This window comes from Pipistrellus kuhlii, unplaced genomic scaffold (genome assembly GCF_014108245.1).
Source record: "Pipistrellus kuhlii isolate mPipKuh1 unplaced genomic scaffold, mPipKuh1.p scaffold_m20_p_2, whole genome shotgun sequence".
NCBI classification, from domain to species: domain Eukaryota; kingdom Metazoa; phylum Chordata; class Mammalia; order Chiroptera; family Vespertilionidae; genus Pipistrellus; species Pipistrellus kuhlii.
The window spans coordinates 8,443,557-8,466,458 of record NW_023425515.1 but is presented as its reverse complement, the minus strand read 5'-3'; the positions used below and the strand labels follow the sequence as shown (position 1 = coordinate 8,466,458).

The 22,902-nt window shown below is 43.3% G+C and overlaps 1 long non-coding RNA gene across 1 annotated transcript; it reads left to right on the top strand.

Annotated features, from left to right (window-relative positions):
- The first annotated feature begins 11,650 nt into the window (after positions 1-11,650).
- Positions 11,651-22,900, top strand: LOC118723484. The gene is made up of 3 exons (XR_004989271.2): positions 11,651-11,662; positions 14,177-14,182; positions 22,834-22,900. It is a non-coding gene; the product is annotated as an uncharacterized LOC118723484 (long non-coding RNA).
- Positions 22,901-22,902: the final 2 nt, after the last annotated feature.

Sequence of the window (22,902 nt, the reverse complement as noted above, 5' to 3'; positions counted from 1 at the left end):
TGCAAGTTGGTTGGACTCCAAAAATCCAATTACCTGTCCACCATTACTGGGTCTCCCAAACCAGGCCCTATTGTGAGAAAAGAGATAGTTTGAAAGACTTTGCCGGTGTCATTAACCAGCAGAAGTATCAGGGGTTCCTTTTCCCTCAGCACACCACCCCTTCTCCAGCTCCTGAACAGACAGACACCTACAGGCAGGCAGTGAGACTGTGCTGGGGAACTATGCCCTGGGGACAACCTGGGTTTGAATCTCAGCTTCACCACTCCCTATGACCTAAAGCAGTGGTTGGCAAACCTCGGCTCAAGAGCCACATGCAGCTCTTTGGCCCCTTGAGTGTGGCTCTTCCACAAAATACCATGGCCTGGGCGAGTCTATTTTGAAGGAGTGGCGTGAGAAGAAGTTTAAGTTTTAAAAATGTGGCTCTCAAAAGAAATTTCAATCCTTGTACTATTGATAGTTGGCTCTGTTGAGTAATGAGTTTGCAGACCACTGACCTAAAGCAACGAGCTGAGTCTCTCTGTGCCTCAGTGCCCCTCCTCCTAGGATCATAGTGAGGACTGAGTTCATCCAGGTAACGAGTTTTAGAACAAGGCCTGACACGTGGTACCTGCTTTATAAATACATTTGCCTTCATTGTAGCCACTCTTTTTTGAATTACAACGAAGAGGGAAAATAGGGGCCTTCAGAATAGCGGGTTTTAAGATGCTCCCAAGTTCCTTAACCAACCTGGGCCATCTATTAGTTAAGAACATGCATTTACTAATTTTCTGGCATGGGCTTAATACAAACTACTCTCAATCATCTTTTTCCTTTGGGATAGAGATCCCAGTATATGGGGACTTGTGCTGGAATCCAGCAGCTGTTGGTCTTATCTAAAAAAAAAAAAAAGTCACATGGTGATGATACTAAATCCATTCCTGACTTCCCCTCCTCCTCCCCACCTCCTTCCCCAACCCCCGCCCCAGTTCTTTCTTTTCCCTCAAGGTCTAAAAGCTTATGGCACTGAGGCTCAAGAATGAGTTACTCAACTAGGCTTGCCGCTTAACTGTGCCATGGTCTGGACATAGTGTACCCGTTTCCATCCAACGTGTCAAGCAGCCTGTCTCGGGAAAATACCCCACCACCAACCTCCACACTTTGGTAGAATGGTGGAGAGTAAAGGAGAGAATGAAAGACAAATTAAAAATGACTGTTGCCCGAACCGGTTTGGCTCGGTGGGTAGAGCGTTGGCCTGAGGACTGAAGGGTCCCAGGTTCGATTCCAGTCAAGGAGTGTGCAAAAGGCAGCAGCTGAATGATGTTTCTCTCTCATCAATGTTTCTAACTCTCTCTTCCTCTCTGTAAAAAATCAATAAAATATATTTTTTAAAACCTTTTTTTTTTTTTTAAATGGCTGTTGCTCCAGGCATACGTCCTGGGGTGGGAAGGAATACTGCTGAGACCAAACTTAAAGAAGATGCGAACCCTCTACCCCCGCATCCCCACGGACACATGTGGGGAATAGCAGGCAAGGCAGGAACCTACGCACACCCACGGGGCCCATCCCAAACCCAAGGCTCACTCCGGAAGATAATGATGGGGGGGGGGGGGGGGTTCCCTGGAGGAGCCACTTGACCTCCCCCCAACCCCCACTGTTGGGGACACGCGGGCCCCCAGCTGGCTCCGTGGGGGGCGGGAAAAGCCTCCCGTCGCTTCTCTTCGCCTCCCCTTTTTTTCTCCTCTGCAAGGATCCCTGCAAGACACCCCTCAACACCCACCCACCCACCCACCCACCCACCGACCCGTCCCCAAAAGTGGCAGCTTCCCCTCCGCCCTTCCGAAGGCGCGTTCGCGTGCGTTTCCCCTCCATCAGGAACAAAGGCTGGGGAGCAGGAAAGTACGCGCCCCGCGTGGGGAGAGGCCAGCATTCGGGGGGTGTGACCCCACGAGAGAGAGAGAAAGAGAAAGGGGGGAAACCACCCCTCCTCCCGGCACCGACCGGGCTTTCTGGGCTTTTCCTTTAAAAAGAAAGAAGAAAAAAGAAAAAAGTTTTTCAGGCCGCAGGTTCCAAGAACCGGCGGGAGGGGGCGAGGCGGGGGCTTTCGCGGCAGAGGCGCCGGGTCGGGGATGAGTCACGGGCGGGTTATAAAAGGGTCGCGCGTCGGCCGGCGCGGGCTTCCTGTGCGCGGCCCGCCCCGTCGGGGGCCGGAGCGGACGGAGGGACGGAGGAGGCCGCCGGGCCGGCCGGCAGGTACGCGCTGGGCCCCCGGCTTCCCCCACCGGGCGGCGGCGGGGCTGCGGGGCCGCGATCGGGGCGGGGAGGGGGGCAGCGGAGGGAGGGAGGGGCGCGCACGTGGCTGCCCGGTGCCCGGCGCGAACCCCCTGCGCGCCCCGGAGCGTGGTCCGCGGGGCGCTGTCCGGCTGTCCGGCCGGCCTCCTCCTCGGGCACCCAGGTCGCTGGGCAGGGACCCGGGGGGAAGGGAAGGCGCCCCAGACCTGGCGCTCAGCGTCCCCGCAGTTTCCTGGCTTGGGGAAGGGAGGGACCTAGGACCTGGCGCTGGACCAGCTTGGCTGCTGGGGCGGCCGGACAAGGGTGTGCAGGGCGCGCTTAGGGGCAGGGTGGGTGGGCGGGCCCCGGGGGACCTGGCTGCAAGACAGATCTCTTCTGTTTCCTTTTGAAAGGTAACTAAGGACTCGAATTTTTTGTAAAAGTTAGAGCCGTCATAGACTGTTCGATTGCGTGTCTGCAACTCTTAGACGGGAGGACGGAGCAGAGGTGCAAGGAGCTTCTGTATGTGTTTGCTCCCAGGAAGGGTGGTGGGTGGATAGAGCGCTTTGATTATCTTTTTTTATTATTATTATTTTCCCAAACCCCTGGCTGGTCGCTATCCTTGCACATTTTACAGCTCCCAAGGGAGGGCCAGATCTTTTGAATTTTATATATCATCTAAAGCATATAATGCTATGATGATAGTAGGATGGTTATGGATAACATTTAACCTGGAATTACGGAAAGTGAGAGCTGACAGAGATAGAAGGGAGAATCCAGTCCTTTTAAAACACGAGGAGCTGAGGCCCAGAGAGGTAGTTACTTTTCCAACATCCTTCAGCACATCCAGACTCTCCTGTGATCTGAAGGGGCCAAGGAATCTAATGGTGCTCAATTTGGGTTGTATCTTGTATCAAATAGATGCGGTTAAGTGGAGACATGCTTTTTACATGGCATTACGTAGCCATTTCAAGCCAAAGTTAGAAGTCGTGCCTCTTGCATCCCTTAACAAAATGTGTAATCTCCATGAACGAGGGTGGCTGAACTCTTAACAGTCAGGGATCTGACCTTGTAAGATGGAGATATATATATATATATATATATATATATATATATATATATATATATATATATATATATATGAAGTATTTAATTGCTTGTCTATGCGAACAGTACTATAAGCTAAAAAGTTGACATGTCAATTTCCCGCCTTCTGTCTAAACGGGCAGCTACAGTAACAGACAATTGGCAGGGTAGGTGGCAGTCTCCCCATTTTGCCCCTGAGGAATTTGGGGCTCAGAGGACTCGTGTTCTCTAGTGAGGTCACCAGGTCCTTAGTGTACAGCCTGCTTTTAGGTACGGATGTGGGATGTGGGATGTGGGATGGACGAGGGGGTTCGGGGTGCACACCACAGCCTTTTGTCTCTCGGTACGGGCTCATTTCAATTACTTTCAGGGGACCAGAGCACATTTAGCAATTACTTCTGCCGCCTGGAGCAGTCCATAAAGGCCAGCAATAACCACGTTCCCTCCCACGGTGGGGTCAGCTCCCCCTGGCCACAGGCCCCAGCTTCCTCACCACACATGTTAAGAAAGAGACACAGGAGCCCTGGCTGAGACCTACACTGTTTCAAGGGGGAACGGTAACACGAGCACGAACTTCTACTCTGGAATTTGCTGGGCTCCTTAATTAGGTGGTGATTTCACAAAAACAAAATCCCACCCTAGCTGGTTTGGCTCAGTGGCTAGAGCACCAGTCCCCAGTTCGATTCTGGTAAAGGGCACCTGCCTGGGTTGCAGCAGGGGGTGTGCAGGAGGCAGCCAATCAAGGATTCTCTCTCATCCTTGATGTTTCTATCTCTCCCTTCCTCTCTGAAATCAATGAAAATATGTTTGTTTGTTTTTAAAAATCCCTAAGTGCTACCTTCCCTCTAGGGGAAGGCCACCATCACGTATGCCTGTGCCAGACAGTCTTCTAGATGCTGGACAGGAGACAGACATGAGGGAGCCCCACCCTCATGAATCTAAAAGGGAAAGAAGCCCTGACTGGTTTGGCTCAGTGGATGGAGCGTCAGCCTTCGGGCTGAAGGGTCCCAGGTTCGATTCCGGTCAAGGGCATGTACCTTGGTTGTGGGCACATCCCCAATGGGAGGTGTGCAGGAGGCAGCTGATCGATGTTTCTAACTCTCTATTCCTCTCCCTTCCTCTCTGTAAAAAAATAAAAAATAAAATAAAATAAAATCTATTTTAAAAATAAAAAGGGAGAGGAAAGACTGATAGGTCATGGCGATGCCATTTTATATTATTTCAGATGCAGTAACACTAATACTGACACTAGCTAGAATGTGCTGTATTTTCCAATGGCAACCCCTCAGCTTTCTTTACAGCTCATCAAATTGGTCTTCTGTGAATTAAAAAAAATAAAAATCCACCCCAAAAAGCCCCAGGTCTTAACTTTTGAAAAGTTTTTTCATCAGCTATTTTATGTTCTGACTAAGATCTACCATTCCCTTTAAAAGAGGGTGTGTGTGTGTGTGTGTGTGTATGTTAGAGTAACAATTCTTAACTCACATCCAATGGAGATTACCTGTGCTTTTCCCAGAATTTTTGTTTGTTTGTTTGTTTGAATGCAACCTCACACACAATTTTGCCTTCATGTCAGTGGCTCCAGGTTTCCTTAAGTCTCAGCCGCACCCTCCTGGGGGTGGGGTTGATGATCCCCGCGTAAAACCTGGGGGACTAAGTCCCTGAAAGGCAGAGCGGGTGTGCACTTTACCTTGCACCTGGACTGGGCACCTCTGTCCTAGACTCGCTGGCGTCTCTTCAGTTTTGTGAGTCATCGGCTATGGCTTCGCTGAAACTGCTGATTTTAGTCACTTCACTGCGCTGATGGGAGGCTCCCAGCTCTCCCCCTTTTCCCTCCCCCGCCCCCCCCCCCCCTCACTGTGCAGAAGCCTGTCCCGGGGAAAGAGCTCCAGCCTGAGAACCACCGCAGGCCTCCAGTTCCCAACTCGGTGCGAATTCCCGCGTCTCCTTTTTCACATCTCTAAAACGGGTGGCTGGGCCTGAGTCATTTCTGAAGTCCCTCAGACCGAGGAAACTCTGCGATTCCAGTATGACTGCCGCCTCACTTCACTTTCATGCATCTCCTAAGACCCAGCTGGACTCGGTGAACGCCCCTCCTCCACCATCAGAGACAGGGAGAGTCAGTGAGGACCAACCAGCAGAACTGGCTGGAGAATGTACACTGCGTGGCCAGAGTATGGTGATCTCTGAACGCATAATATTCTGGCCACTCAGTGTACTTCTCTTGAGTACCTCGTTTATTTGACATCAAAGATACTACCCTGTTTCCCCAAAAATAAGACAGTATCTTATATTAATATTGCTCCCAAAGATGTGCTAGGTCTTATTTTTCCATGAAGAATACAGTACACATTTATTGTTAAATGAAAATAAAGGAAATTTATTACCTGTATATGGTAAGGTAAATTAATTTTCATTCTGAGACAGAGCCTAGTGGGGGGCCTTATTTTCAGGGGATGCCTTATATTTCACTCAGAAGCAAACCTGTAAGTAGGTCTTATTTTCTGAGGATGTCTTGTTTTCGGGGAAACACGGTATAAACTGTGCACCTGATCAGTTTTCCCCTTTGCATTGGCTGATAGAGAAAGCTCGGGGCAAATTGGTGGTTCATCTCCAGCAAAAGTATCTAGAATACTTTTGGTTCCCATTTGAGATACAAATACTCTGAGTGGCCAGATTAGTAGGAATTCTGAGGTCATAATGATCTGGCCAACTCAGTGTATGTCTGTCTTCTACTGGTCTTACTGGCCTCAAAACTGTCCCATTGGCTGAAACTGGATGGAATAAGGAAACTGTCACATTTTGAAAGCCTCTCTTTACCCTCACCTTTTCACTGACTACAACTTCTACATGGAATATCCCCTTTATCTCAGACTGCTAAGGTAATGTGACACGTTTAATTTGATCACTGCTGTGTAATTCTCACTCGCCGTGAGACACTTTTCCCGTCCATTTTGGCTTTGGGGTTACAGTATTTCAGGTCCTTGAGCACAACCACCCAAAAGCAGGTTTTCCCTCAAATCAACACACCCCGTGCCTGAGCAGTTCAGCATTCTCACTCACGACTCCAAGATTCTCAGCAAGGTGCCTTTGAACCAAACGGCACCATTCCCATCTTTACACACAATGACACACTCAACGTTGGCCGAGTGGAATGGTTTTTACAGGTGGTGAATATCTGTGCCAGTTCCGAAAAGCAGTATTCACATGTGGGTGCACAGGGTTAAGGCGATGGCAGAAGCAAAAGTCACTAGTCCAGAGCATCAAGCAGCTGATTTGATGAAATGGTGATGCTATGTTTGGATGAGGGGAAGCGACTCGCTACAATGAGTGAGTGGCCTTTGTGCCATTTCTCCATTAGTGAGAACGGTCTGTATACAGAATGGGTCCCTGGCTGTCTTAACAAAAGGCTTGGCTCCTTTATGTTGCTTGGGTCTCTGTCTTGTGGTGTCTTCCCTGCCAGTGTTTAACCTATCAGGTCACTTGTCTGAGCTGCATCGCCCCAGGTGTGAGCAGAGGTTAATAATGCTCATTCCTAAGACTGTTACAAGGAATGAGCGAGTCCATGTACGTCAAGCTAGAGGCTGGCCCTGGGGTGTCCTTCAGAAGTGTTTGCAATGATGAGGTGAACATGGGTGATCCTGTAGATGCTACTAAACCAATCAGGAAAGTGGGGCACAAAAACAGTCTGGGAAAGTCAAGGGCATAGGGACAAAGGATTTTCTAAAAATTCTTGACAAGGGGAAAAATGGTTTGGTTAAACAGTTTCAGAATGAATTCTTCTTAACCCATAGAAAAATCTACTTCCGAAGAAACAGGTTGGTGTACCTTTGAGCAGTTACTTAGTCTTGTTAGAGATTAGGAAACCAAAGAGTTGCTTTGATTTTGCATGTATGTGTTTTTTCGATAACCTCTGATTTATGCAATGATTCTGTTGTACAGTAGTAAGCATATCTTAACTGTACTTTTAAAACCACACGTGATAGATGCACACATACCTGCAGGTGTTCATGACTGATGGCATTGTGACGGTGGCTAGCATCCACTGTGCCCTGACGGTGAGCCCAGTACCTGGCTGTATGCTTTATTCATTGTGTCACCTCGTCTCCCCAACGACCCTCTGAGGAGGTTCTATCATCATCTCCATGTTTAGAGATGCAACGAAGACTTCAATATTTAAAAAGAGGCTATCACGATCAAATATCACACAGCCAGTAGCGTTGCTGGGCTCAGGAATGCGACCCGGGCAAATAGAAAACAACAGAATAACACCGCCAGCCCTTTCACTAAGATCCACTGACTGTGTACAGTTGCCCTGTTTCTCTCTGTCCCTATCCACCTGTCTCTGTATGGCTCTGTCTATGTCAGACCTGCCAGGCATGTCCTGAGAATGAGGACCTGCTCCGCTCAGTGAACACACATGATCACAGCCTCCAAGTGTAGTTTTACAAAGACAGGAAGCTAACTAATCTTTACCTACAACTTTGGATCGTTTTTCTGGTGGGAGTTCCCATCTCTCTCCTAGGCCCTTGCCTGGAAGCCTCTGGATGTTAACAGTCCATTACTAATCTAGAATGCCAACAAACCTCATGCACGTATGTCCACAGTTGTGAGCTTCCATTACACTGGTCCTCCAGGAATCTGAATGTCAGTTAAAATCTCACTCTCAGGCTCCAGTGCAGGGTGATGAGTGGTCTGAGAGGATGGAGAGAGGACTAACCTGCCGAGGGAGGGCAGAGAGGGAGGGTCACACCAGGAGCTGACAGGAACCCAGCCTCCAGGAGTTTGCTGTCTGTGAGAGAAAAAAAATAAGGCCCGATGCACAAGTCCATGTGTGAGGAGCAATTGGAAGTGGGTACCAAGTGGCTCAGGGCGTGTATGAAACCTTGTCTAGTGAGGACACATGCAGGAGCGCCAAGCAGAACCCTCCTTTGATGTGTGAAGGCATTGAGTTAAACGCCGTGGGGTGGAACAAGTAAACAGAATGGTGTTCGCCTTGTGACACAGGGCATCCTCTGCGTGTGGCATCAGAAGAAAGCTTTTGTTCCCAGAACTTGCTCAGTTTGTCTGGCATCATTCTCAATTCACAAACCCTTCTTCCTCGCTTGGGATCATTTTGGTGTGCAGAAATATTAGAAAAATATGGACTGGGACATTTTTTTCAGCATTAAAAACCAGGAAGTTTTTTTTACTGAAACAAGTTGTAGAACTTATTTACAAATCAAGTAACTACCCATGGTTTTATTATGGACAGTGACTAAGACCTTCACTTTTCAGATAAGGCTGTGGAAAAACACAGGTTAGAAATATGTTCCCCCAGAGTCATTCCGTGGAGTAAGCAGGAGGGGAGGCAGAGAGCCCAGTTCCGTGTCTTGGACCAGTGACCTCACACTGGCTCAGCTTCAGGCCTGAAACGCTGGGAAAATGTTATCAAACATGATAAAAGCAAAGGGCAGGAGGGAGAGAGCTGGTGGGGAGTGGCGGGGTGCAATAAGTTGCTTTAAATCATGGCTTTTCATTCGTATTTCTTATTTACACAAAAGGTTTTCCATATGTCTAACAACCTTTTAATAACACATTTCCATAAGAGAGTTTTAACAATAATCTCTTTTTCATTCATAATTTATTTTCAATATCCTGGTTTTTTAAACTGAAGAATGCAGCATAGTCCTCTAAAGCTGATATTCTTTCTCATCTGTGCATTCACAATGAAGTAGTCACTCAGTATACTGTTTCCATAGTGATCTTGAGATGCCCACATTAGCTTGTTTCTGAGACGGTCCAAAAGTACGTCACACGCTTAGTTTCATGTGTTAACATGTTACTGGCATAGATCTTTAAAAACACTCCTTTCCTGAGTTTCAAAATATAGAAAGGTGTGTTGTATTAGAGCTATTTCGTGTGCAAACCAGTCTTTTCAGTAAAGAGCTCTATCTTTGGAGTAGTAGGTATCTTTGTTAAAGAGTTCTTAATGAGAACTACCAAGAGAAGGATTATTAAATTTTTGTGAGAGGAAAATATGCTATAGTGAATTTGTAATTTTTTCCCCAGCAATGGCTTATAGAGGGAATTTTTCTTAAATGTCAAGTTATCTTATTCCCCAAGAGGTCAGGATATTTTTTTTAGAAGATGGATGTGGCCCAGTTAGTGGCCATCTCAATCAGTAGGAGGCCTTACCATCAGTCCCCTTTTACTGATGGCATTTGTGTACATTGAAGAGGAGACATATTATTCTGCCCCCTTTTCTGACAGCACAGAAGTTGACTTCACTTTAAAATCAGTTACTGAGATGTAACACAGAACAATATACTCTACATAAAACATGTTATTTAAAAAAAAAAAAAAAAGAAAACAGCTCCACGGGAATAAACACACTTGAGGAAGCCAGCCACCTGAATATTTCTTTTGGTCAGAGAACAGTGAAGGCCTTTTTTAGAGAATTGCTGGGAAATTAAACAATGAGGTTTTCATAGCATGCGGGAAGATTGAAACATAAGGGACTGAACTAAAACTAAGGCAATAATTGTTTTCAACACTTCATTTGTGGCTATTTTATGGTGGGCATGGAAAAGATGAGCTCTCAAACTATTTTGGCTCTATCCTCATCTTTGCTCTAAATCACTTTATCCCCATGGGAATGTACCCACCTGGGTCCTTTGGCCTCAGTCCTTGCTTTCAGAGATAACTAGCCCAATAAGCAACTCCAAGTTGACATGTCAATAGGAAGGTCTTCTACGTCACCCTTTCCTCCTTCTCCCAATTACACCATTGCGTTTCAAGAACAGCTTACCTGAAGCATTCCCTGCCACCCAGGTCCTCCCCCCCCCCAAAGGAGATGGTCCTAATGGTAAGGCATTCAGACTAGGCAGAAGGGAGGCAGTATGGAGACGTAGAATTTTCAGAGGAGCGGGTCTTTGAAACATCATTGTTTGGAGTCACCTTCATCTTTTGACCCTAGGTTAAAAGCTAATTGAGATTGTCATTCCAAAGAATAACTAAGACAAGACCAAATTTTCTCAGGGTCTTAAATTTAGATATTTCCACGAATCTTCACTGCAGATTTTCATGACTTAATCCAAACAGCAACTTGAGGAGATAGGGAATCAGAATGAGTTCTGGTGGGGAAAGCCAGACACAGCTTTCTTATACAATTAATTGCATGCTAAGTTGCCTTCAGCAATTCAACATTGAATTCCACTTTAATGATTCCAGTTTTTACTGGTACAAAAGAAAAATAACAAGGGGGAAATATTTAAATAAAATTATCTAAGCCATCATTTTAATTTTCAAAAGTGTAATTTTATTACCTTTACACATGGAATGGCTTTGGAGCTAGAATTTGTATGACTACATCAATATAGGATCGTATTTTTTCAGTAGAAATAGGTGTACATTCACTTTGTAACAACAAATTAATAGTTTCCAAATATTTAAACATTTTGGGGTCAATAAAAGGAGTCACATGATGGCTTAGTTATGACGATGGCATGCAGCTTTGGTAAGCAAATAGTAAATGGTTGGTGCTGAGAATAAGCAGCAAAATGAAAATAGATAAATTTATAAAATTTATGATTCATATAGGAAAAGAGATCCTTAGTGACAAACTTAGGAATTATTCTGCTATAAATATTGCTGATAACATCTTTCTGACTAATAAATAAGAATAAAAGGGTAGCCCAGGCCAGGTGGCTCGGTTGGAGCATTGTCCTTCTACCAAGGTTTCAGGTTTGATTCCTGGTCAGAGCCTTACCTAGGTTGTGGGCTCTATTCAGTCAGGGCACATACCTAAGGTATGGGTTCAATCCGCAGTCAGGGCAAGTACAGCAGGCAATCAATTGATGTTTTTCTCTCCCATTGAGGTGTCTCTCTCTCTCTCTCTCTCTCTCTCTCTCTCTCTCTCTCTCTCTCTCTCTCTCTCTCTCTCTCTATCTATCTCTATCTCTATCTCTCTATCTCTCTCTCATTTCTCCCATCCTCTCTCTCCAAAATCAATGGATCTCAATTATGTGAAATTCTTCTTCTGCCACTCTACCAGCTGGGCGGCTGTCCTGATTCCAGAAAGAACCAGCCATTTCTTATTACCTCATGACATCCTCTGCCCAATGCCTTGGCTAACAGATTAGCCTTTGTTGCCCGGGATCACTAATTTCCACTTGGACACGGCAGTTCTGTTGTTGGTCAGCTTTAGTCCTCCTCGCAGCCCAGGCAAACACACTGAAAATAAACACTGCCTCAACACTGAATGGCCTTCTGCCCATTCTCATGTCTGAAAGTCTACTGAAGATACTTTTTTTTAAAAGCTATTCTGGGATACTTCCTCTTTTATCCTGTTTATTGGGGTATGTTTGTCATCCACCGTTATGTTTTGAAGGAGATTCAAGATTGTGTAGCATGTTTAGGTGAACTGCCCCTTTCTCTTCCGTTTTAGGAATTCATTGTGCCTGAGCAGTCCAGGTGACACAGTATCACTGTTTTGGTTTGAGTGCTGAGAACAAGAGGAGGTCTGTGTGATGCTTTTTATTTCAGCAAAGCTTTCATTCGGCCAATAACAAAACAAAAGCTGTTAGAGTTCAATAGTATAGCACATTGTGCAAAACACTTGTCACTTTTTGAGTACTCTAATCAGGCAACTCCTATGTATAGTGAAAAAAGATGAAAGAGGAAAAAGAGGATGCTAAATGTATTTCTTTTAATGCATCTGCTCAGATGTCACCTTTAAAGAACAGGAGAAAAAAAAATATGGATAGAATACTGTGTAGCCATTAGCTTTAAATACAAATCAAACCAAGCTCTTTAAGAGAAGCTTGGATTATATTAGTTTGGGAGGAACTAACATTAGGATATTAATATATATTTATAAAAATGAATATTTATATTGGCCAAGGTATGGTGTGGAAGGAGGGGGGGGGGAGTCCTTTTTATAATCTTGACTGAAAATCAGCAAGATGAACTAAAATTCTGAATTGACATCTTTTAATGCAAAGCTTTTCATCCTTCAAGTAATTCATCTCCGGGAACAGAAAGTTGTTGTTTTTTTTAAATCACTATCAGTAAGAATGATATATTTCCTTGGTCTGGAAATTTCCAAGCCCACGATATTCTTCTGCCCTATCAAAATGTATTCACTGGGGAATTTTTAACTTGATACATTTCTTTTGAACTTAATCACCATTTCACATCTCGCTGGGTTTCGTGATTAAATGAGAAGAAGGGGATACCCCTCTGGCCCCGAGAGGGGCCACGCACTTGAGTGGCACTAACTTCTAGGTTCTGCCCCAGGAACACCGAAACCAGAAGCTGTGGGAGAAATGTCACTTCATCCGAGGGTAGTAGACTCATACGCTAACAGGAAGTCGCAAATTCATCTTTTTCTTTTTTTAATCTCCTCGTTGCTGAAGTATTTTGAGACACAGCACTCTGTAAATCACACTCCCTTTACATAGACCAAAATCCAAGCCCCTGGGAGCCGCTTTTCCCAGAGGAATCGCCAGGTAGCAGATGGGGACACTTTAGGATGGCTTCATTGGCAGGCAGGGCCTTCATTGCCTGTATTCCTTCTATCTCCTGAAAAAAGGTAAGAACGATAAAACCTCAGCTGCTCATTACAGGGTGAAAACCTAGCCCACACTCCAAAGAGTGGTTTTGCTTTTAGTTTAAAGCTGACACATATGCGTAAATAATTCAGAACTACAGGACAGAATTTACAACATAACACTTAAGAACAGGCTTCAAATACGCCGAGAGGTAACACAGATATATATATCATCTTTAAATTGCCAATTTCTCTACCCTCTTCAGCAAATGACTTCCTGGGATTTAATAAACTCTTTCCTTGACCAGAGGTAAACAGAAAATAAAGACTGTTTTTGCTTTTAGATGTCTAGCTATCCAATTTAGTAACTATAAGTGGGTACACAACCACCTCTCTCTCTCTCTCTCTCTTGCAGGTGGTGCTCACCAGGAAGGGGAAATTTGTGGTTTGAATTCTTCATGCCTCATCCTCTGAGAGCTGGAGGCCTGCTGGAGGCTGTATGCTGTTAATGCTAATCGTGATAGGGGTTTTTACCTCCGACTGACTCCTACATGTTAGCATTAACAGGGTACACTGCCTGATACCAGCGTTCACACGGAACAGACGTGCTGTGGGAGGAGGACGAAGAGGCATGAGTCACCCTGCCACAGAGACTCGGCTCCGGGCTTCACTGTAATTTCTCAAACCTTCATCTGGTCCCCGGGCAGTTGCACCTTAAACTACATTTTAGGAGTTGGGTCATTTTAAAGATTTAGCAGCAATATGTATTCCGAATGAGAACACTGTTAACTTGAATCAGTCAAGCACACATCTTTGTTTTTACCTTTAAAGGAGAACACATTCGGGTCATTTTTCATTCTAAGTTGTGGTTTGTTCATTAGAACTGCTCACAAGCCCTTTCAAAGCTTCAGCTGGAAGACATGGGGACGAAAGACATTCTGAAACAGGTTTCTAGGATGTTTTTGTTGTGAGAAATTAGAAAGACCACTGATTGTCTAGCAACATTTTTAAAAAGATTTAGAAATTAGTATTTCCCCCATGTAGTAGCTTTCTATTTAGACTTCAGTTTAAAATTAATACTTTTATACAAATTGCAAGCTATAAAAATAGTCACAGGGATATAAAATACAGCATAGGGAACATAGTTAATCCTATCTAATAAAAGTATAATATGCAAATTGACTATCACTTCAACACACAAGATGGCTGCCCCCATGTGGACACAAGATGGCCAACAGGGGAGGGCAGTTGGGAGGGACCATGCCTACAAGGGAGGGCAGTTGGGGCAATTATGCCTGCAGGGGAGGGTAGTTAGGGGTGACCAGGCCAGCAAAGGAGGGAAGTTGGGGGCAACCGGGCCTGCAGGGAAGGGAAGTTGGGGGACCCTGGACTGCAGGGAAGGGCATTTGGAGGGTACCAGGCCTGCAGGGGAGGGTGGTTAGGGTGACCAGGCCTGTAGGGGAGGGCAGTTAGGGGCAATCGGGCTGGCAGGGGAGGAATTAGGCATCAATCAGGCTGGCAGGGGAGTGGTTAGGGGGTGATCAGGCTGGCAGGCAGAAGTGGTTAGGGGTAAGCAGGAAGGCAGGCAGGTGAGCAGTTAGGAGCCAGTAGTCCTGAATTGTGAGAGGGATGTCCGACTGCCCGTTTAGGCCCGATCCTGGTAGGATAGGGCCTAAACGGGCAGTCGGACATACCTCGAGGGGTCCCAGATTGGAGAGGGTGCAGGCTTGGCTGGGGGACACACATCCCATGCACGAATTTCATGCACCAGGCCTCTAGTAATGCTATAACAGCCATGTAAAGTGCTCCATGGTACTAGACTTCTGATGGAGATTGCTTCATAAGGTAGATAAATGACTAAGCACCAAGTTATATACTTGAAATTAATAGTATATGTCAACTATAATTGAAAAATAAATTTTAAAAAATACTTTTACTTGAACCTTAAGAAAAATAGAAAGGCTATTACACTGAATTTGTATTTCTAAAATGAAATAGTTTGATCAATCAGCATGGCAAATAATGTCTGAGAGCTAACTCCTGGTTTTTTTCCTACAAAATACAAAGGCTTAATTGAAAAATTTTGTATCTGGAATTAAGTCCCAAACCTAGGTTCAGCAGCTTATTCACATTGTAATGTCCAGGAGTCAGAGAATCCACTTTTCTTCTATAAGCCTGTTTCTTCGTCCAAGGAATGGGGCTAATCCTTTACAAGGTTGGTTTGAGGTCCAAAAGATAGAGAACTGTTTTGTAAAACATATAGTGCTACATTGATGTTATAATTAACATAACCCAAGTACCAGTCCTTCCTACTTTGTTAGAGAAAAGTTATTGATTTGATTGGCAGAATTTTTAAAGTTTGGATCTCCATACAATTTTTCTCCATACTTAACTCTATCATTTACAAATAAATAGCCAATGGTAATGGTTAGCAACTCTTCCCAACATTTTGTCAAACAGTTACACACTATAACCAAATAAATCTCTTGAGTCTCTAGTGATTAAAATTAATTTTATGGCCTTTTGTAAGGTACAATCTGTAATTTCAGAAGTTATTCACACAGAGAGAGACAGTGGGGGGGGGGGGCGGATTATGAAAATCCTGAGGGGAACATTCCTGATTCCTAGGACATAGTCTTCTCACTGAGGGCACCCCCTTGGCCTAGCCCCATTTCTGTTCATGTTGTGTGAGCTGCCAACATAAATTCTCCTCTTAACCCTTGGAAAGAACATTTGGCTCTATGGAGCTCCCATGTCGGTGTGTCACATTCAAGGGTGTTTCTTTGGACTATTCTTTTTTTTTTTTTTTTTTAATATTTCTACTGATTTTTAGAGAGAGGAAGGGAGAGGGAGAATGAGTCTTGCACTCTCCCCCACCACCACCACCACCACCACCACCACCACCACCATCAGGGATCAAGTCCACCACCCAGGCATGTGCCCTGACTGGGAATCAAACCAGCAACCTTCCAGTGCATGGGACAATTTCCAGCCAACTGAGCCACACCGCCCAGGGCTACTCATTGCATCTGCATGTTTATCAACAAGAATAGTCCTTATTTCGAGTCCCGGTTCTTCAAAAAAAAAACAAAAAACTGAGTTTGCTGCATAAAGCCACAGAGTCCCAGAATGTTAGGCCTGGAATAAGACTTTGATGAGAATCCAGTATTGCCCTTCTGCTGTTAGAATGAAAAGCTATAACTAAGGAAAACTGCTGCAGAATGCCTTATGTGGAGAGCACTGGAATACACGGGTGAAACATAAGCGAGTTAATCTTTCTAAGCCTCAGTTTCCTCATCAGTAAAATGATGAATGTATTTCATAAGGATGGTTGGCTAACTGAGACAGTGCACGTGTATAACTGTGTATAGTAGTAGGAGGGGACTAGAACCACCAGGGGGATCACCATGTAAATTATATATTTGTCTGACCATTATGCTGTATACCTGAAACTCATAAAATAATGTTGAATGCCAACTGTAATTGAAAAATAAAAAGAGCACAATATCTATTATGCATTAAGTGTTAAATAAACAGTAGCTTTAAAACTTTGTTCATGGTAACTATTTCAATCATCTAAATCAAATATCTACCATAGCAGACCTCCCAAAGGACACAATAGACCTCCGATCTATCCTTAGTTCCATGATGTTAACCCAGGGGACGTAGATAATGCCAGGGTCTCTGGGTTTTCACTAATGCCCAACTCTCTTCGGCTTCTAGTCTCTGATCTGATCTTTGATGCAGTCCTCCTGACCAGTGTAGCCAACCATTCCAAAAATTCTTGGAGCATGAGTAAGACTGGGTGTGTTTGGTTTGGAGGAAGTGTTAAGTAGCTATGAAGTGTGCCTGTGTTGGGGGGAGGAGGGAGCAGTGAAAAACAGAGTGGCTAAAGAAAAAGTGGGTTCTGTGGTAGATGGAGAAGGTAAAAAGAGCCCAATTTTGTACCCGGAATACTGAATTGAATGAGGCACTAAAATATGCAAGACATGGTTTCTTCTCTTTAAGAATTGAAGAATGTCAAGGGAGTTGCTAGGATCTGACTTACTTTCCCCAAAACTTGCTGAATTAGAGACCAGACCTTTTCTATTCGCTGTCAGCAGCTACATGAACCCAGAAGTTAAAAATACAAAGAAAACAAAATAGAATAAGGAGGAAAAAAGTGAAGTCGGGGATTGAAGAATATGTAGAAAGAATATTCTAGGAATATTAGAATTTTCCTGAAAACAGACGATAACCAATACCTCAAAAAAAGTGGAATTACTTGAAAAGGGAGCTTTTAGGAAATAAAAAGTCCATAAGTGGGAAGTACTCCAAAAGAGCTAATGTGGTTCTCAACCAATGACTAGAAAACAGTAAAACCAACCAGTAAAATTTACACATAAGTGTACAGCTTCCCACTTTGGATTTCAAATTCTCTCATGGCAATAAGGATAAGGAAATAATGTTCATAGAGGGTTTTTTTTTCTTTCCCATTACTGTTGTGTTTTTTGCTTGTTTGTTTGTTTGTTTTGTTTTTTTAATATATTTTATTTATCTTTTACAGACAGGAAGGGAGAGAGATAGAGAGCTAGAAACGTTGATGAGAAACATCGACCAGCTGCCTCCTGCACAACCCCCACCAGGGATGTGCCCTCAACCAAGGTACATGCCTTTGACCAGTATCGAACCCGGGACCTTTCAGTCCGCAGACCGACGCTCTACCACTGAGTCAAACCGGTTTTGACAGTTACTATTGTGTTTTAAGCTGGCCAACACATATTCCTAACCACCTAAGTAATAGATGTTTTTGAGGTGGCTTTCTCAGATACCATCCCAATGATGTCTTCTATATCTCCAATCATCCTTCCTTGTAGTGCTCAGTAATTTCCAGTCCTCTAGCACTTAACGCACTGCACTGTGATTTCTCTGTGCTAAAGGAAGTGATACCCTTCAAGGCTGATCCACCATCTGCACATTCCCATCCACTCAAATGTTTACTGACTCAATCACCATTATTATTCCAAGTCCAACTGTAAAAACAGAAGTGAGTTTAAACACAGTGAACATTTAACTTTATACTGATAGGCTCAAATAGGTGATTTTTGATGAATAATTCATTATAGCAAATAAAGACTGAAAAGTTCTGCATATAACTGAAGAGAGCTAGGACAGTGGTTCACACCTCCGAGACTTGTCAAGGTGCAGGATCCCAGCCTTCCACCCCCACCTCCATCCCCCGAGATTCTGATTCTGTAATGGAGGTCAGAAACTACCTTTCACCAGGCTAACCAGGTGATCCAGATGCAAGTGGTTCATAAACCAACTCTGAAAACTGGTTTATACCCAGTGCTACTGCTGATATGGCAACCAGAAATGGCACCCAGCAGAATCCATACAAATTTAATGTCAGTTTACACACCATTCACTGTATAATGAGAGGTTCTGTGACATGGGCTGAGTGATTAGATGCCCTGTCGTTGACCTCTTAGGGGGATGGCAGCAATTGAATTTCAGGTCTTGTTATCCCTCTCGAACAAAAACATTCTAACCATCTCAAAAAAATCCACCTGACTTGAAAGTTCCCCACAGAAAATAGCTGCCCTGTGTTCAAACATCAGCGGCAGCCAATCAATGGCCACGTACTCTCCAGACTCAAACTACAAGCTCCTGTTTGGAGCAGTAGTTAGGGGAGGTCAACAAGAAGGGATTGGGTGCCAGCCCCACCTTGCAAAGAGTGCACTGACTAATGAAACAATCACAAAATATCACTGCCATGCTGTCTCCCTCTCCCACCCCTATGCTGACAAAACTTCCCAACCATCATACCCAGTCTCCACTTAGGAAAATCCTATCCTTCCCTAAATGCGGTCAGCTCAGCAATTTCTATTCCCTTAGCCCATGCCAAGCACACAGAAAATGAACTCTGAAAAAGGTCACCCCCAGAAATGATCTTTCTCCTCTGTTCTTGGAAGCACAGCGTGTAGCTCTCCTGTACAAGTGCTTTACATCATGCCCCACACGTGTTATTTGCGTAGGCGTTGCCCTCCCTTCTGGATCATAAGCTCCCGCAAGAAAGGAACATCAGTTTCAACTTCTCTCACTCCGCTCAGGGCCTTGCTCACAGTTGCCTAAGTGGAATGGGAAAATGTATCCAAGTCTCCACTGACTTTGGAAACATGGAATGTTCTGTTGCTGGAGACTATCTGTACCTGGCATACAATCCCAACTTCAGGAACTGTTTTTCCTTGTTGACTTGTATAGACGCATTACAGATAGCTCAAGCATCAGTTTGGCTTTTCCTAAATTCTGCAAATCATGAAGGTAGTCTCCATATTTATTTTAAGAAAGTCCATAGTTAAAAATGTGTAGCTAGGAAAACGTATCCTCAATGGTTATCAATAAAAGAATAAATCAACCATAGACCATACAGTAAATGGAATACTACAGACCCTACATGTATCAACCATCTCTGCGTGTTATTACATGGAGCAACATGCTAAATGTGACAATATAACGCTGAGTAATAAAAGCAAATTGCAAAAGGACATGTGTCATGAACCCAATTATGTTTAGTTTTAAAACCGAAAATTGTATTTGTGAATCATGAAGAGTAAAAATATGCAGGGTAGTGTTTCTTCTTGGAAGGAAATGACATGAGGAAGACTTTCAATGAATAGGTAGATACACAGCATCTGTTAAACGTGAACAAGATTCTATGAGCAAGCAAAAGAGCTTGCAGAAAGGAAAACATGCTTGACATAATGAGAACTACATTTTTTTAAAATTAGAATATAAATGCAAGGAAAATAAAAGGATACAGAGGACCAATAAAGAAGATCCAAAATCCAACTAAATGATGTTAAATAAACAGAGAAAGTAAAAAGGAATCTTTTTTTTTAAAAAAAAGAAAATTTCCTAGAGCTCAAGACAGATGTCAACATTGAAAGTACCAAAGGGATGAAAAAAAAAGATAGAAGGAGATATACACAAGTGGAAAAATAAACTGTGTTCATGGGTTGGTAGAATTAATATCATTAAAATGTCCATATTACCCAAAGCAATCTATAGGTTCAATGCAATTCCTATTAAAATACCAATGGGTTATTTCACAGATCTAGAACAAATACTCCAAAAATTTATATAGAACCAAAAAGACCCCGAAGAGCTGCAGCAATCCTGAGAATGAACGAAGCTGGAGGAATTACAATACCAGATATCAAGTTATACTACAAAGCCACTGTAATCAAAACAGTCTAGAACAGGCATATAGATCAATGGAACAGAATAGAAATCTTAGAAATCAACCCAGTCCATTATGCTCAATTAATATTTGACAAAGTAGGCAAGAGCATACAATGGAATTAAGACAATCTCGTCATTAAATGGTGCTAGGAAAATTTTCCAGATCATTACAAAAAATGAAACTATCCCACCAACTTACATCATACACAGTTTAATTCAAAGGCTTAACTGTAAGATCTGAAACCATAAAAATCCTAGAAGAAACCATTTTGAGGCAGTGAAATCTCAGACATCTCTCATAGCAATGTTTGCCAATACATTTCTAGGACAAGAGAAACAAAAGAGAAAATAAACAAATGGACTAAATCAAAATAAAAGCTTCTGAACAGCTAAAGAAACCATCAACAAAATGAAAAGGGTGTCCATTGTACGGGAGAAAATATTTGCCAATGACACCTTTGATAAAAGGTTAACATCTAAAATATATAAAGAACTCATACAACTTCACAAAAGGGAGACAAACAATCCAATCAAAAAATGGGCAAAGGACCTAAATAGACAATTCTCCAAACTGGACATATAGATGACCAAGAGACATAAAAAAATGTTCAAAGTCACTAATCATCAGAGATGCAAATTAAAACAGCAAGATGTCACTTCACACCTGTCAGAATGCCTACCATCAACAAGTCAACAAATGACACATGCTAGCGAGGTTGTGGAGAAGAAAAGAAATAAACCTAGTACACTGCTGGTGGGAATGCAAACTGGTGCAGCCATTATAGAAAACAGTATGGCATTTCCTCAAACATTTAGTCATGGACCTGCCATTTGGCCCTTTAATCCCACTTCCAAGAACAGAAACACATGTGAGGTCAGACAGGGACTAGGATGGGCTAGAATGGGTCAATGTGGGGGGAAAAGAGGACATATGTAATACTTTCAACAATATTCTTTTTAATAAATAATAAATTAAAAAATAAGAAAATACCAAGGAGAGTAACTGATTATCTAATTACAAATAAAATTTTAGCATTTTACACACCAAGAATAGTAAGGACCTTAAAAGTGTCCATAGTGTATACAAGTGTATGGCAGAATGGGAGATGGAGAGGAGGCAGCATTGCAGAGAACAGCCTATATAGAAAGGAATAAAATCAAACTGATATCAGACTTCTCATTAACAACATCAGATGCCAGAAGATCACTGAGTTGCTGTCAAAGACGTGATAGAAAATTGTTTTTTAATCTAGAATTCTATAGCCAACAAGTTGATCAAATATAAGTTGCAAAACGAAGTCACTTTCGACATGCCAGGACTCTCCCTTGAACACGTTTTCTCGGGACATGAGAAAGTTAATCAAGGGAACAGAAAGATATGGACTCTAGGAAAAAGTAGATCCCTCCCAGGGGTGAAGAAATAAATCTTGATACAAAACCTGTGCACTAAATCCAGAAAGCAAGTATTCAGACCAGAATGGAAATTCTTTAAAAATATATTTGTATTGATTTCAGAGAGGAAGGAGAGAAACATCAATGATGAGAGAACCATTGATTAGCTGTTTCCTGCACGCCCCATACTGGAGACCGAGCCTACAATCTGGAACCCTTCAGTCCACAGGCCGACACCCTATCCAGTGAGTCAAACCCGATAGGGTGGGAAGAAATATTTTGGCAAAATATTTTTAATATCTCAACTTGCCCAAGGCATGGGGAAACAGGTACTCTCAGACTCTATTGTTTGACTGTGTGGCAAAAGCTTTTAGAGGCTGAGATCTGGTAACATCTGTCACTAATTCCACTACCAAAAACTATTCCTACAAAAGTAGACACATGAACAGCATAAAGTGGTACATAAGAACATGTGAGTGAAATTACTTAGGTTCAAATTCCAGCTTTACTACTTGCCAGTTCTATACTCTTTCAGTTTCCTTGTTTACCAAACGGTAACACCTACTCAACAGGTTGTGAGGATAAAATAAAAGGTTCCATGTGAATCACCAATATATAAGAAATAATCAGTTAACTTAGTAAATAATCTATCCACAAAACACTTGGCATTGTGCACAAGGATCTTTACTGAACCACTTTAAAGTAATGAGAAATGGAAATAACTAGCATGATCCTATTTGTTTTTAAAAGATTACTTTTGTATTTGTACAACTGTGTGTGTGTATGTGTGTGTGTGTGTATATATATATATATATATATATATATATATATATATATATATACACACACACACACACACATATATATATATATGTCTAAGCGACAGGCCGACTGGCAGTAGGTGTGACGCGCACTGACCACCAGGGCGCAGACATTCAACACAGGAGCTGCTGAGTGACAGCAACTTTGCAGAGTGCCCTCTCGTACTTCCGGACCCCTCAGGGGATGTTGCACTGCAGGTTTCAGCCGGATCCCCTCAGGCCAGGCTGAGAATCCTGCTTACTCCACAGATGCCCTTCGAGCACCAGTGCCATCCCAGGTATGGCCGGCAGGGGGGACTGTGGGAGGTTGGCTTCGGCACATGTCTGGCCCATCTCGCCCAGTCCCACCCCGCTGGCCACCTTCTAATTTCCTTTCAATGTGCACAAATCCATGCACTGGACCTCTAGTATAGTTATACATGTAGAAAGAAACTAAAAGGAGAAAACAGGCCAAAGTGTTACATCTGGGGACTGTGAGGTGACAGGTTATTTCTGCGTAAAATTTTTATTGTGAACAACATGAGCTGAGAGAAAGAAAAAAAGTAAACATCAATATAAATTTAGGGAGAAAGAGATAGATGATCTTTATGAGCACACACA